This window comes from Hyaena hyaena, unplaced genomic scaffold (genome assembly GCF_003009895.1).
Source record: "Hyaena hyaena isolate Hyena2069 unplaced genomic scaffold, ASM300989v1 scaffold_845, whole genome shotgun sequence".
Classification (NCBI taxonomy): Eukaryota; Metazoa; Chordata; class Mammalia; order Carnivora; family Hyaenidae; genus Hyaena; species Hyaena hyaena.
In genome coordinates this window covers 199,313-216,650 of record NW_024081477.1, presented here as the reverse complement: position 1 = coordinate 216,650, position 17,338 = coordinate 199,313, and positions in this window count along the sequence as shown.

Sequence of the window (17,338 nt, the reverse complement as noted above, 5' to 3'; positions counted from 1 at the left end):
TTGTTTTTATTATATCTTTTTAAATGTGGAATTTGTTTAACATGTACCAGACGGTAGAACCGTATTGAAGAGTCAAATTTAATATAAATATTAGATTTTAAAATGTTAGTAATACAATTAATTATTGTCAAAACTCATTTGCACTTAAAAGCAATTCATCCTGACTAGCTCTGCTCAGTTTCTCAAGAAGAAAAATAAAGCACATATGTTCTATTCTTACCGCTGATATGTCTTGAGTATAGGTTCCTAGGCTGTCACGAACCTGGAAATTAGGAGGGAGGTTTGCCTTATGGTCTTCCTTTCGTTAGCAGAAAGAGAATTGTGGGAATTTTTTTCTTTGAGGTATGCTGGGAAAATTAAATGGAGGCAGTAAGGGGGTGGTGCTAACAGTATGATTTAGATCTAGACATACAGAAATGAAAATGAAACAGAAAAAGATCTCTGATATAAAAGCTCCCAAAAAAGCAAAGACTTGAATTTAAGCTAGTAAAGACATAATTCAAGGAAAAGCAGCAAATGACCTCCTAACATTCATTTCAAGTCTTTGCCCCTAATGACACCTAAACACTCTGCTTTTCATTCATTCATACATTTAAATATCTATATTGAGTGCATACTATGCTCCAGTCAGTATGCTAGATATTGGAAATTTAAGGGATTTTCTTAAAACATCAGAAAATTCTACCCTTTTGAAGAGTATATTCAAATGAGTTGACAGAGAAAATAAAATACATATGTAAAATCTGTTTTATAATATATTGGGTGGTAGTAAATGTTAAGGAGGAAAGGGAAGCCAGGAAAAGGGGAAAGGGACTGTCAGGTTCAACCTAGAAAGGCTTTCCCAAGAAGATGGCATTTGAGCAAAGACCTGAAGGGAATGAGGGAGCAAGTCATGTGAATAAGTGGGCAGAAAGAACGGCAAGTACAGATGCCATTGTGTGGGTGGGTGCTGGAGGTCCTTATGGAAGATTCATGGTTTATATTCAAATTTGGAGAGTTTAGAGAGGAAAGAAAGAAAATAAGTGAAGAACAAGAAGTACATACATCCCAGTTGGAGGCTCAAGAATGAGCAGTACAGAAAGAAATGAAAAAGATACTACTTGATAAGGCTCAAGGGAAATGTACCGTGGGACACAGCTAGCCAGGCTCACTTTCAGTAAGGGAATCAAAAAGTAAACATTCTGAAAAGCATTAGAGATACAGGAGGTTTTGCTAAGGATTGATCTTAAGGTTTCAGAAGTGAGGAATGTGTGGAAGATCTGGTCAGAAAGTGGGATGTGCAAAGTAGCATTAAGATTAGAGGAAAAGAGATAAGAAAAAATGTGGGAGTGCAGGGTTTCTTCTTGTGAGTGACATACATGAGGAGAATGGCAGATAATCATGATTATCTCAGAGCAGAAAGTGAGGGGGAAGAAAAAAGGGTAAGGTGGGAAAATTGTCGAGATCTGCAAAGTCTGGAGCTCCTTGCTGACTGTGCTGCTGGAGGTGTGAAGTCTCATCACTGTCACTCGTGTGCTCTTGACACAGCCCTTTGTTAGAAATTGCTGATTTTCTGGATTAGGAAATAACTCATTATATTCATGCTTGCTCTTTTGGCCAAATAACTCATTATAGTCATGCTTGCTCTTTTAGAATTTGTAAATTATAATGGTTTGGCCATCAACAGTGAAGTGGCTTAGTTACACTTAACTTCCTCCTTCAAAAAAGTTGAATCCTTCATAAAGAGTCTTTAATGCATTTCATGGCTCACCATATCTAAGATAAACTGAAACTAGAATGGAGAATAGTGAACAGCAAGCAAACAAGTCTCAGGCAAAGGTAAGATTCAGCAAAGGTATATGGCAAATTAACTGTGCAAATTATCAGGAGAACGAAGCTTAGACAAGCATTAACACAAAGGTAAAACTGAGACTCCTGTGTAAGTTCAGGAGGTAATTAAGTTATTTGATTTTAGATTTTCATCAAGAAGCATGATCGGGGCACCTAGATGGCTAAGTGAGTTAAGCATCTGACTCAGTATCGGCTCAGGTCATGATCTCATGGTCCAGGAGATAGAAACCCCGGTAGGACTTTGCACTGACATTACGGAGCCTGCTTGGGATTCTCTCTCTCTCCTTGCCCCACCCCAACATAAATGTTAAAAAAAAGGCATGATCGGTATTGTCAGCATAACCACTAAAGAATAAACGTATAGCATATAATTTCTAAATAATTCCAGGGGGAGAGGTAAATGGAATATTGAAAAGAGCAAACTTTTGAAAATTTTATTTACTATTGAGAAAGAGGTGGGGAGGAGAACATAAGCCAGGGATGGGCAGAGAGTGAATCCCAAGCAGTCTCTGCGCTGTCCGTGCAGAGCCCAATGTGCAGCTCAGTATCATGAGCCATGAGATCATCACCAAAGTCAGGAGTCAGATGCTTAACTGACTGAGCCACCCAGGTGCCCCCAAATGCAAACAATTATTTAATATTTTTAAATGAATACCAAAATAGGTATATTAAACATGTCTTCATTTTCTGTATTTCTGACAACTATGGCCTTGCTGTCTCCGGAGGGACTGCTTCTCTCAGAATTAGCTAATTCCTAGAAATAGTAAATAATTCACCCATAAACATGCTTTTCACATGCAAACCAACCAATCTAGTGCCTATATCCCAACCGCTTTCATGAGTGGTTCTCACACTCTGGGCCACTATCATCTTCTCTAATAATCCCAGAGTCAGGTCCAGACAAATAGTGACAGCTTCTCTACATCAAAGCCTGATGCAATTATTCAGATTAGTCAAACCAAAACCTGCAGAAATCGAAGACTGAGAAAAAAAATATTTTTCAATGTTGATTTATGTATTTATTTTGAGAGAGAGAGAGCACAAATGGAGGAGGGAGAGGGAGAGAGGAAGAGAGAGAATCCCAGACTCCACACTGTCAGCGCAGACCCCAACACAGGGCTTGAAGTTAACAAAGCGTGAGATTATGACCTGAGCCAAAATCAAGTGATGAATTCTCAACTGACTGAACCATTCAGGTGCCCCTAAGAGATTGAGGAAAAAACTTAGGAGAACTCAGAGAAATTAGCTTACCAGTAGAGGAGCAGGAATAAAAATCAAATGTGACTACTCCTTAGAAACCATGCAAGAAAGAAGAGAATGAAGTGAAACATTTAAGGTGTTGGGGGCGGGGAGGAACCTACCAACCTAGAATTGTGTATCCAGTGAAATTAGCCTACAAAAGGAAAGAGAAATACACTGTCTCAGACAAGCAAAAATTGCAGGAATTTATTGCGAGTAGACCTCCCTTGCAAAAAAAAAAAAATGTTAAAAAAGTTTTTCAGAGAGAATGTAAATGATAAATCAAAAATTTAGATCTCTATAAAGAAAAGGAGATTACTAGAGAAGAAATAAGCCAGTATAAATGTTCTTGTTTTTCTTACTTTTTTCTTCTTTTATTTATGTATTTATTTGAATTTATTTATTTTTTTATTTTAACCACCTGGTGTTCATTATGACAAGTGTACTCCTTAATCCCCATCACCAATTTTACCCATCCCTCTAGCTTTCCCCTCTGAACAAACTATCAGTTTGTTCCCTGTAGTTGAGTCTGTTTCTTTGTATCTCTTTAAATGAATTATTGATAGATACGTATTTATTGACATTTTATTACTTGTTTTGTGGTATTTCTGAAGGTTTTCTTTAATCCTTTCTTGTCTTTCTCTCTTTCATGGTTTGGTATTTTCTTTAGTGGTATATTTGGATACCTTTCTCTTTATTCTTTGCATATTTATTAGTGGTTTTTGATTTGCGGTTTATGCAAACCTGTGGGAACATAGGTTCACTGATTGTAATAAATGTGCCAGTCTGTTGGGGAATGTTGACAGTAGGGCACACTGTGCACGTGTGGGGATATGACAACTCTCTGTACTTCCTACTCAACTTTTCTGTGAACCTAAACATTCTCTAAAGATAGTCTATTATTTTTTATTTAAAAAAGTTTATTTTTAGAGAGAGAGTACAGATGTGAGTAGGAGAGGGAAAGAGAGAACAATAGAGAGAGAATCCCATACAGGCTCTATGCCCAGTGCAGAGCCTAACATGGGGCTCAATTCCACCAACCATGAGTTCATGACTTGAGCCAAAAATCAAGAGTTGGGTACTCAACCAACTGAGCCATATAGGCACTCTGAAAAATAGTCTGGTTTTGTTTTTGTTTTTAATATTTTTATTTATTTCTAGGAGAGAGAGAGACAGCGTGAGCAGGGGAGGGTCAGAGAGAGAGGGAGACACAGACTCTGAAATAGGCTCCAGGCTCTGAGCTGGCAGTCAGCACAGAGCCCGACGCGGGGCTCGAACCCAGGAACCGCGAGATCATGACCTAAGCGAAAGTCGGATGCTTAACCGACTAAGCCACCCAGGCGCCCCTAGTCTGTTTTTTTTTTTTTAATCTTGTATAAAGTTTAATCGACTGCTACCAACTTTTTCATATATTTAGATATGTCAGGGTGTATTAGTTATAGTTTTTCAAATATCAAAAGTAGGAAAACCAAGAAGAAATTGAATGAAAGAGCCTAAAAGAATTAAGTTTTGGGTCTGAGCAAAAAACGTTTTAATAATATGATGACATTAACTTATATTAATCTGGTGTTTGTAGTTTATAAAGGTGACCTCATTTACCTTATTTAATTAATACTATCTGTGAGCTTCATGGGTAATCAATTTTTTAATTATTTCATAGTAAGAAAACTGAATTAGTTGCCCAAAGTTGCAAAAATAGTACGGAGTAGATTTTCTTAAATCTCTGATATGTCCATTACTCCTTTACGTGCAAGATAGTAGAAGAAAGACCTATTCTAAAAGTAAAAGACTGCAATCATTCCTGAGGTACTTTTGATACTGCAAAATATGATTTGTACAAGATAGTCTATGATTTAAAAAATCCTTCGCTTAAACTATTACTAGTGAGAATATACTTAAATCTATAATACATAATGCAAAATGATTATTTGAAATTTGTTGGTAGGAAAAGAATAATCATGTTATAAAATCAAGGTTGAATTTAATTCTGAAGTCATATGATGGGAGCAAAATGTTAGCACAAAGAGAATTTAACAATGAGCTAAGAACTGACAATTCACGGTCCGATTCCTTAATTTGCCATCTGGCATTCATTATATGCCTCAGTTTCTACTCTGTAAAATGATAAGGTTGAGACTTAAGTGATCTTAAGCACTAAAATTCTCTGATCCTGTGGTCACGTGGCACTATATTTTAAAGCACACATGCCTCCTGTAAAGTGAAATAAAGTGAATAAGCATACATAAATGGTACAATAACTAAATTTACTGAGAGCTAAAAGTCAAAGCATATTAGCCTTACATATGAAAAACTCGCCCAATGAATCAAACTTGCAGGATCTGTCAGTGTGTAGTTGTTTGACAGAGAACAAGAACTGTGAAATTGCTGATTTTATCCTAATGATTTCTTGCTCCATGTGTCACACACAGGAAAAAGGGGGGGGAGGTTCAGTAAGTTTCTCATTAATACATATCAGCTTGTAAAAGAAAAAAAAGAGTATCTTTTGACATTGCAATGAACTATAATAGTCTTAATGAATATTACTGCAAAAGCACCCATGCAAATTAGCATTCCCTCTTACACTTTAGCTTGAGAGAAATTAAATTTGGTCTAAATGAATTAAAACTGTGGACCTAAGGGACATCTGATCATTTCTGTGTCTCAATTACTTTACCTTCAGTCATATTTTCTTGAAAATGATTATTTACTTTGAAACTCTGCTCTTCTGACTGGATCTGTTGCTGTACTTTATTATGCAGTTCAAGAATTGTGGACTATGAATTCCAAGTGTGATGCTCACTATGAAACACTGTACTTTCATGGGGATAATTTCAGAATCAGATTTATCCTGCATGTAGATATCTAGACCATTACTAAAAAAAATGTTGCAATTACTTTAGATCTGATGAGTAGTGTTGTAGTTTTAGGGAAACTTAGGAGTCCATGGGAGTTGTCAAAAGATAATATACTATATTAGACAGTGTGTATTTAAGTACAGTAATCAGATCAGTTAAGATAAAAGCGAAATCATGTATCTCTTATGGATATGTTCTAAAATATCTGTTTTACAAGTGTTGTGAAATCATATGCACAGCAGAACACTTATCAAAACACGTGTCAGGGTTCATGATTATGGTGAACTTTTGGCAATATTGGACAGAGGTTGCCTATTAAATCAGTGGACACATGTAAAAGAAGATAATGTAAAACCAGTGTTTCTCAATCCTAGCAGTACTGACATTTTGGGCCAGGCATTTTGTTGTAAGGGGCTGACCTGTGCAATATAGGGCATTCAGCAGCTTCCCTGACCCCTATCAGTCACAGGACAGTAGCACCATCACACCAAAGTGTGGAAACCAAAAATGTCTCCAGATGTTGCCAAATGTCCCAAGGTGGACAGATTCTCTCCAGGTGAAACAAATATTCCAGAGAAATTAAGTAATCACTGTAGGAGGAAGTTTCTTGCATCTTATGTTTCATTTACCTGGCGAGGTATGGCTTTTCTGACACTGGTGGTGTCAATTATCAGTAATGACTAAGAAAGAGTGAATTAGAATGTACTGGTATATTTGTGCCTGTTGTTGCTTGTTCTAAGCCCTAACATTATAAATGAGAATGGTGGTTTTATTTATTTTGAATTTGCTTTTGTTTTGACACCACCTATAAAAAAGCATTGGGAAAGATTTAGAATTTCAAACCAGTAACTCACTTGCATGCCTAACTGATTGGTGCAATATATAAGATAGAGTGGTTCATTGCACACTTAAGGAAGCATAACCTACATTGGAGGGGGGCAGGTGGAAAACATGTCACATTGTTACTCTAAGGATAAATAGTATAAATCTTTCCTTACTAGGGTTCGCCAGGAGGAAGAATAAATGTGTAGACCAAAGGAAGAGATAGCTGTCGATTACTGAGTTTTATAAGCCCTTGGCAATGTATTAAACTCTTATACCTTCACAAAACGCTATTTCCCTCCACTTGACACTAAATGTTAGAAGGCAAACATCTTCATAGATACCCACCTATATAATAGGAAAAAAAGAACAAACAAAGAAAAGGAATAGCTTATTAATTTTGTGGATGGAGAGTTGTTTGTAGTAGGGTACCAGGGAATATACACTGTGTCTAGACTTGTTTCACATTTTAATAAAGTAGTTTGGCTTCTCACATAATAATTGATCCAAAAGACTATATGCAAAATGGAATATTCAAGTTTGCAGATGATACTTAGCTCATCTGAAGTAGTTACAAGCTGATGATGATAAGCTGTGTAAAGAAATCATAAGGATATCACAGAGAGCTCAGAAACAGGCTATGTGCCTCCATTACTACAGTTGACTATTATATTTAAGAGGAAATCTAAATAATTTTTGTGAAGTAATGTTAAATTGTTAGTTCCAACTCTAGAAAAGAGCTAGAAATAAATTATTTAAATTGAAATTATTAGACAAATGATTCTGAAAACAGACATTAAAATGATATTCTGATAGAATAAAATATAGATAATAATAGCAATACCAAAGCAATAATCAAAGGCAGTGTTCTCCTTACTTCCAAATAAATTATAATAAATCAAAACATTCAAGTGTATATTTGTTATAACTGCCCCTCAAAGAAGACATAATGATAGTTTCAGTGGTTTTGCATCTCACGATAAATATGATCAATAAATTTAAGAGTCACATATAAGAACAGGCTGCAAGTAAGAGTTATTTCCATCTGCACAAAGGATATAGTGCAGTTTATATAGTTTACATATCAACTCATGGAAAATGTGATTAAGGTAGACATGGACTTTTCAACAAAAAACAAAGCAAGAAGAGGAGTTAAGCTGGTGAAGTAGGGGGACCCTGGGCTTTCTTCATCCCACTAACACAGCTGTATTGAGGTCAGATCGCTTGGGAAACCCAGGAAGTTGATTGGTAGAGTGGCAGAAGGATCTCCGCAGTTGGAAGGAGACACCGTGAAAGTGCGAGGTGTGTGGAAGTGAATTGGGGTATCAAAAACTATCTGTACTACAGAGGAGAGAACACTTTCTGTGGAGAGTCAAAAGGGAGAAAGGGGTTAAAACAGTGTGGCGTTGATTTGCACAAGAGGAAAACCTATCTGGTCCATGGATTAGGGGGTGAGAAGTACTGGGTGTCTCAGGTTTTTTGTTTGTTTGTTTGTTTTACAAACAGCTTTTGGAGCTCAAACTCTGAGGCTCTGGAAGTGAGCTACTTTCTCTGAGGCTGAGCTATGGCACACACTCCTAGGGAGCAGGGAGCTGGCCCCAAGGTGCATAATGTGGAGTAGGGATCTCTGGGATACATTGGGACAGAACCTGCCTTTTCCTGGAGTGCTTTTGAAAGAGGGCATATTACCTCCCCAGGAACAAACGACCTTGCAGATACCAGCAAAAGACCTTTAATCAGGAGGGGACAGAGGTGCACCCACAGGGAATATAATCTTGCTGCTTTTAACAGTGCAACATGATAGATTCCCTGCACTGTGTAGGCATTTTTCAGGGACACAGGTCTTCAGACAGCCTGAAGAGGCTCCTCTGAGGAGAAAGGACTGGGTCCACACAGTGCCAGGTCCTTTAACACTTTGAGTTTTGAATCTCGCCCCTTGGCAAAGGAAAAAACTCAGGAGAGTTATGGCACAGGATGAGTTGACTGTCCTCACACAGTAGCAGGTGTCAGATCCTGGTCTGCAGACAAGAGATTGGGGTGGTGTCATCTTCCCCTAACCCCCACACCCTGGGACTTCAGAGAATAACACAGCAGCCCCCAGTGAAGTCAGGCCCAATTACACCAAGCCCTGTCTTCCTGTACCTAGCAAATGCTTATTTACTGGGGCAAGACCGACTCAGAGCACATACACCTAGTCCACTAAGAAATAGAAAGCTTCAAAATGACACCTGCATTTCTGGTGGAAATAGGACAGGCTTAATTTTTTCCTTTTAAAAATTTTTTCCATTTGGAACCAAGCTCATAGTCTTTTTTTTTTTTTAATGTTTTATTTATTTTTGAGAGAGAGAGAGAGAGAGATAGTATGAGCAGGGGAGGGTCAGAGAGAGAGGGAGACACAGAATCTGAAGCAGGCTCCTGGCTCTGAGCTGTCAGCACAGAGCCCGACGTGGGGCTCAAACCCATGGACTGTGAGATCATGACCTGAGCCTAAGTCGGACACTTAACCGACTGAGCCACCCAGGCGCCCCACCAAGCTCATAGTCTTGCTTGTGTGTGTGTTTTTTTTAATTTCCTTTTCTCTTGTTTTCAGATCAGTCTTTATTATTTTCTTTTTCTTTCCTTTTTCTTGTCTTCTTTTATTTTTTCTTTTTCTTTGGAATCAGCCGTATAGTTTTTTTATTCTCTGGCTTTTGTTGTTTATCTTGTTCTTGTTCCCTTCCTTTTCTCTCTTTTGGGGATTGGGGTTTTTTTTCCCCTTTATTCCAGGCTTACTTTAACAAACAAATCAAGGCACACATGGCTAAAGGTCCAAACACTTCCCACTGCAGGCAAGGAGGAGCTCTGCAGAGGACTGACCAGTGGGAAAGAGCAGCCAAAACACAACCACACAGTGCACACAGCATGCAGCAGAAACACTTCCTGGAGTTAGACAGTGTATGACCGCTTTTTAATATAGAAATACACTCAGGTGTAGGAGACAAAACAAGCTTTTAAAACACACAAAAGACAGAAACTTAGCCCGAAAGACAAGACTGAGGAATTCTCCCCACAAGAAATGCCAGGAAGACATCACAGTCAGGGACGTGCTCCAAACAGGTATAAGCAATATATCTGAACTAGAATTTGGATCAACAGTCATAAGATTACTAACTGGGCTTGAAAAAAGCATAGAAGACAGCAGAGAAAAGTTTGCTGCAGAAATCAAAGACCTAAAAATTAGGATGAAAATTTAAAAATGCTCTAGCTGAGATGCAGAACCTACTGGATACGATCACAATGAGAATTAAGGAAACAGAGGATAGAATAGGTGATATACAAGATAAAATTATGGAAAAGAGTGAATCTGAAAAGAAGAGGGAAAAGAAATATTAGATCACAAGGTGAGATTTTGAGAATTTAGTAATTCTATAAAACAAAACAATATCTGTATCATAGGAGTCCTGGAAAAAGAACAGAGAAAAAGGACAGAAGGCTTATTTGGACAAATTACAGAGTGAGAATTTCCCTAATTTGGGGAAGTAAGCAGGCATTCAAGTCCAAGAGGCACAGTGAACTTCCCCCCAAATCAAGAAAAACAGGTCAACACCACAATATATCATAGTGAAACTTGCAAAATACAAAGATAAAGAGAGAATTCTGAATGCATCTAGGGATGAAATGTCCTTAATTTATAATAGTAGACACGAAGTGACACAAGACCTGTTCTCTGAAACTTCACAGGCCAGAAGGGAGTGGCAGGAAGTATTCAATGTGCTGAATGCGAAAAATATGCAGCCAGGAATTCTTCATCAAGCAAAGCTGTCATTCAGAATAGAAGGAGAGATAAAGAGTTTCCCAGACAAGCAAAAACTAAAGGAGTTCATGGCCTATAAGAAATAGAGAGGGGATTATCTGAGTGGAAAGAAACAAAAACAAAAAGAGAACACCAAAGCAACAAGACTAGAAGGGACCAAAGAACATCACCAGAAACACCAACTCTGCAGGTAATACAATGACATTATATTCATATATTTCAGTAATCACTCTAAATGGAAATGGTCTAAATGTTCCAATCAAAAGACATAGGGTATCAGAATCAATCTAAACAAACAAACAAAAAACAGGGGCGCCTGGGTAGCTTAGTTGGTTAAGCAACCAACTTTGGCTCGGGTCATGATCTCACAGTTCGTGAGTTCAAGCCCAACACTGGGATCTGTGCGGATAGCTTGGAGCCTGGAACCTGCTTCAGACTCTATGTCTCCCTCTGTCTCTGCCCCTCTCCCATCCATGCTCTGTTTCTGTCTCTCTCTCAAAAATAAATAAACATTAAAAAAATTTTTTTGAAAAGCAAGATGCATCTATATGCTGCCTGTAAGAGACTCATTTTGAACTTAAAGATACCTGCAGATTGAAATTGAGGGGATGGAGAATATCTATCATGCTAATGGATGTCAAAGAAAGTTAGAGTAGTCATACTTACATCAGAATAACTATGTCTTTAAAGAAGGACTGTAACAAGAGAGGAAGTAGGGCTATATATCATAATTAATGGCTTTACCTATAAAGAAGATCTAACAATTGTAAATATTTATGACCCCAACTTGGAAAGCCAAATATATAAATTGATTAATAACAAACATAAAGAAATGCATTGATGATAATACTATAATAATAGGGGACTTTAATACCCCAATTAAAGCAGTGGTAAGATCATCTAAGCAGAAAATCAACAAGGAAACACTGGCTTTGAATGACACACTGGACTGGATGGACTTAAAAGATATATTCAGAACATTTCATCTTAAGGCAGCAGAATACATATCCTTCTCAAACGTATATGGAACAGTCTCCAGAATAGATGACATACTGTGTCACAAATCAACCCTAAATCGCACAAAAATATCAAGATCGTACCATGCGTATTTTGAGATCACAATGCTAGGAAACTTGAAATCAACCACAAGAAAAATTTGGAAAGCCCTCAAATATATGGAGGTTACAAAACATCCTACTAAAAAAATGAATGGGTTAACTAGGAAATTAAAGAAGAAAATTAAAATGAAAACATGACAGTCAGAACCCTTTGGGATGCAGCAAAGGTAGTCCTAAGAGGAACGTACATTGCAATTCAGGCCTTTTGCAAGAAGCAAGAAAGGTCCCAAGTACATAACCTAACCTTATACCTAAAGGAGCTAAAAAAAAAAAAGAAAAGAAAAGAAAAAGAAAAAGAAAAAAAAACCAGCAAGTAAAGCCCAAAACCAGCAGAAGAGGTGAAATAATAAATATTAGAGAAGAAATAAATGATATAGAAACAAACAAACCAAAAAAAACCCAGGAGAATAGATGAATGCAACTAAATGCTGGATTTTTGAAATAATAAATAAAATTGATAAACTACTAGTCAGACTTATCAAAAAGAAAAGAGAAAGGACCCAAATAGAGAAAATCACGAACGAAACAGGAGAGATGACAACCAACACCACACAAAGACAAATAATTATAAGAGAATATGCCAACAAACTGGGCAGTCTAGAAGAAGTGGACACATTTCTAGACACTCACACACAACCAAAACTGAAACAGGAAGAAATAGAATATTCAAACAGACCCATAACCAGCAAAGAAATTGAATCAGTAATCAAAAATCTCCCAACAAACAAGAGTCTTGGGCCACATGGCTTCCCGGTGAAATTCGATCAGACATTTAAAGAAGAGTTAACACCTATTCTCCTGAAACTGTTTCCACAAATGGAAACAGAAGGAAAGCATCCAAACTCATTTTATGAAGCCAGTATTACCTTGATTCAAAAACCAGACAAAGACCCCACTAAAAAGGAGAGCTACAGACCAATTTCCCTGATGAACATGGATGGAAGAATTGTCAACAAAATACTAGCAAATTGAATTCAACAGTACATTAAAAGAATTATTCACCATGATCAAGTGGGATTTATTCTTGGGCTGCAGGGCTGGTTCAATATTCACAAATCAATCAACATTATTCACTACATTAATCAAAGAAAGGATAGCAACCATATAATTCACTCAATGGATGTAGAAAAAAATTTTTGACAAAATACAGCATCCTTTCTTGTTAAAAATCTTCAAGAAAGAAGGGATAGAAGGAACATCCCTCATCATAAAGGCCATACATTAAAGATCCACAGCTAATAGCATCCTCAGTGGGGAAAAACTGAGAACTTCCCCCCTAAGATCAGGAACACAACAGGGATGTCCACTCCCACCACTGTTGTTAACAAACTACTGGAAGTCCTAGCCTCAGTAGTCAGACAACAATAAGAAATAAAAGGCATCCAAGTTGGCAAGGCAGTAGTTAAATATTCACTCTTCACAGGTGACATGATACTCTATGTGAAAACCTGAAGGACTCTACCCAAAAACTCTTAGAACTGATACATGAATTTAGCAGAGTTACAGGGTATAAAATCAATGTACAGAAATCTGTTGTATTTCCACACATCAATAATGAAGCAGCAGAGGGAGAAATCAAAGAATCGATCCCGGTTACAATTGTGACAAAAACCATAAAATACTTAGGAATAAACCTAACCAAAGAGTAAAGGATCTCTTTTTTGAAAATTATAGAAAGCTTATGAAAGAAACTGAAGAAGATATAAAGAAATGGAAAACCATTGCATGCTCATGGTTTGAAGAGCAAAATTGGTAAAATATCTATACTACCCAAAGCAATCTGCACATTCATTGCAATCCCTATCAAAATAACACCAGCATTCTTCAAAGAGCTACAATAAACAATTCAAAATATGTATCGAACCAGAAAAGACTCCAAATAGCCAAAGTAATGTTGAAAAAGAAAACCAAAACTGGAGGCATCACAATTCTGGACTTCAAGCTGAATTACAAAGTTGTAGTCATCAAGACAACATTGTACAGGCACAAAAACAGACACATAGATCAATGAAACAGAATAGAGAACCCAGAAATTCATACCACAAATATATGGCCACTTAATCTTCTACAAAGCAGGGAAGAGTATCCAATGCAAAAAAGAGTCTCTTCAGCAAATGGTGCTGGGAAAACTGGACAGCAACATGCAGAAGAATGAAACTGGACCAGTTTCTTACACTGTACATAAAAATAAACTAAAAATGGATTTAAGATCTATATGTGAGACAGGAAACCATCAAAATACACATCAACCTCTGACCTCGCCCACAGCAAATTCTTATCAGACATGTCTCCAGAGACAATGGAAACAGAAGCAAAAATGGGAGCGCCTGGGTGGCTTAGTCGGTTAAGCGTCCGACTTTCGCTTAGGTCATGATCTCACGGTTCGTGGGTTCGAGCCCCGCGTCGGGCTCTGTGCTGACTGCCAGCTCAGAGCCTGGAGCCTATTTCGGAGTCTGTATCTCCCTCTCTCTCTGACCCTCCCCTGCTCACGCTGTCTCTCTCTCTCCTAAAAATAAATTTTAAAAATATTTAAAAAAAGGAAATAGAAGCAAAAATGAACTATCAGAATCTCATCAAGATAAAAAGCTTCTGCACAGTGAATAAAACAATCAACACAACTAAAAGGCAACCAATTGAATGGGAGAAGATATTTGCAAATGATACATCAGATAAAGGGTTAGTATCCAAACTCTATAAAGAACTTATAGAACTCAGCAGTCAAAAAACAAATAATCCTTTGAACAAATGGGCAGAAGACATGAACAGACACTTCTCCAAAGAAGACATCAAGATGCCTAACACACACATGAAAACATGCTCACCATCACTCATCATCAGGGAAATCAGATCAAAACCACACTGAGATGCCATCTCACACCAGTTAGAGTGGCAAAAATGAACAAATCAGAAGTTTATAGATGCTGGCGAGGATGTGGAGACATGGGCACCCTCCTACACTATTGGTGGGAATATAAACTGGTACAGCTCCTCTGGAAAACAGTGTGGAGGTTCCTCAGAATAGAGGAACAATAGAACTCCCCTATGACCCAGCAATAGCACTGCTAGGAATTTACCCAAGGGATACAGGAGTGCTGATGCATAGGGGCACATGTACCCCAATGTTCATAGCAGTACTCTCAACATTAGCCAAATCATTGAAAGATCCTAAGTGTCCATCAACTGATGAATGGATCAAGAAGATGTGTTTTATCTATACAATGGAATACTACATGGCAATGAGAAAGAATGAAATCTGGCCATGTGTAGCAACATGGATGGAACTTGAGGGTGTTATGGTGAGCGAAATAAGTCAGGCAGAGAAGGACAGATACCAAATATTTTCACATAGGTGGATTAGGAGAAACTTAACGGAGGACCATGGGGGAGGAGAAGGGGAAAAATAGTTGGAGAGAGGGAGAGGGGCAAACCATGAGAGGCTCTTGAATGCTGAGAACAAACTGAATGCTGATAGGGGTCGGGGAGAGAGCAAGGGGAGTGATGGGCATGGAAGAGGGCACTTGGTGGGATGAGCACTGGGTGTTATATGGAAACCAACTTGACAATAAACTATTTAGGACAAATAAAATAAAAAGTAAATATTAAATCAAGTCCAATTAAATTAAATTGAAAAATAAACACAGCCAATATCATTAAAGCTTAGAAGAGAAAACAAGGAATAAAAACATCAGGTCTTCCATTATAACTAAGCTTTCATAGACCTGCAAAGTGCCCTAATAATGTATATTAAACCTTCATTTATTTTTTGTTTGTTTGTTTAACTGTCAATTTAAGTTAGTTATATTTGGACTCGCCATAATCATTTTGAATTTTATATCAAGGAGGACACAGAGCAAGCGAAATAATTATGTATGTATGTATGTATTTTTTTTCCTTTAATAGTTTATTGTCAAGTTGGTTTCCATGTAACACCCAGTGCTCATTCCAATAAGTGCCCTCCTCCATGCCCATCACCCTCTTCCCCTCTACCCAACTCATGTCAGTCCTCAGTTTGTTCTCAGCATTCAAGAGTCCCTCCCTCTCTCCAACTAGTTTTCCCCTTCTCCTCCCCCATGGTCCTCTGTTAAGTTCCTCCTAATCCACCTATACACGCAAAAATATGGCATCCTTCCTTCTCTGCCTGACTTATTTCACTCAGCATAACACCTTCAAGTTCCATCCATGTTGCTACACATGGCCAGATTTCATTCTTTCTCATTGCCATGTAGTATTCCATTGTGTAGATAAATCACATCTTCTTGATCCATTCATCAGTTGATGGACACTTAGGGTCTTTCTGTGATTTGGCTACTGTTGAGAGTGCTGCTGTGAACATTGGGGTCCATGTGCCCCTATGCATCAGCACTCCTGTATCCCTTGGGTAAATTCCTAGCAGAGTTATTGCTAGGTCCTAGGGGAGTTCTATTGTTAATTTTTTGAGGAACCTCCACACTGTTTTCCAGAGGAGCTGTACCAGTTTACATTCCCACCAATAGTGTAGGAGGGTGCCCATGTCTCCACATCCTCGCCAGCATCTATAGTCTCCTGGTTTGTTCATTTTTCCCACTCTGACTGGCATGAGGTGGTATCTCAGTGTGGTTTTGATTTGTATTTCTCTGGTAATGAGGGATGCTGAGCATCGTTTCATGTGTCTGTTGGCCATCTGGATGTCCTCTTTGGAGAAGTATCTGTTCATGTCATCTGCCCACTTCTTCACTGGATTATTTGTTTTTCAGGTATGGAGTTTGGTGAGTTCCTTACAGATTTTGGATACTAGCCCTTTATCTGATGTGTCAATTGCAACTATCTTTTCCCATTCTGTCAGTTGTCTATGAGTTTTGTTGATTGTTTCCTTTGCTGTGCAGAAGCTTTTTATCTTGATGAGGTCCCAATAGTTAATTTTGCTCTTGATTCCCTTGCTTTTGGGGTTGTATCAAGTAAGAAATGGCTGTATTTGAGGACAAGGAGGTTGTTTCCTGCTTTCTCCTCTGGGGTTTTGATGGTTTCCTGTCTCACATTCAGGTCCTTTACCTATTTTCAGTTTATTTTTGTATATGGTGTGAGAAGGTGATCTAGTTTCATTCTTCTGAATGTTGCTGTCCAGTTCACCCAGCACCATCTGTTAAAGACACTGTCTTTTTTCCATTGGGTGCTCTTTACGCTTTGTCAAAGATTAGTTGACCATACATTTGTGGGTCCAATTCTGAGTTCTCTCTTCTGTTCCGTTGGTCTATGTGTCAGTTTTTGTGTCAATACCATACTGTCTTGATGATGACAGCTTTGTCGTAGAGGCTAAATTCTGGGATGGTGATGCCTCCCGTTTTGGTTTTCTTCTTCAATATTACTTTGGCTATTCGGGGTCTTTTGTGGTACCATACAAACTGTAGGATAGTTTGTTCTAATTTTGAGAAGAATGCTGGTGCAATTTTGATTGGGATTGCATTGAATGTGTAGATTGCCTAGGGTGGTAATGACATTTTAACAATATTTATTCTTCCAACCCATGAGCATGGAATGTTTTTCCATTTCTTTGAGTCTTCTTCAATTTCCTTTATAAGTTTTTGTATAGTTTTCATCATACGGATCTCCTATATCTTTGTTTAGGTTTATTTCTAGGTATTTATGGATTTCCCTATAATTGTTAATGGGATCAGTTTCTTGATTTCTCTTTCTGTTGCTTCATT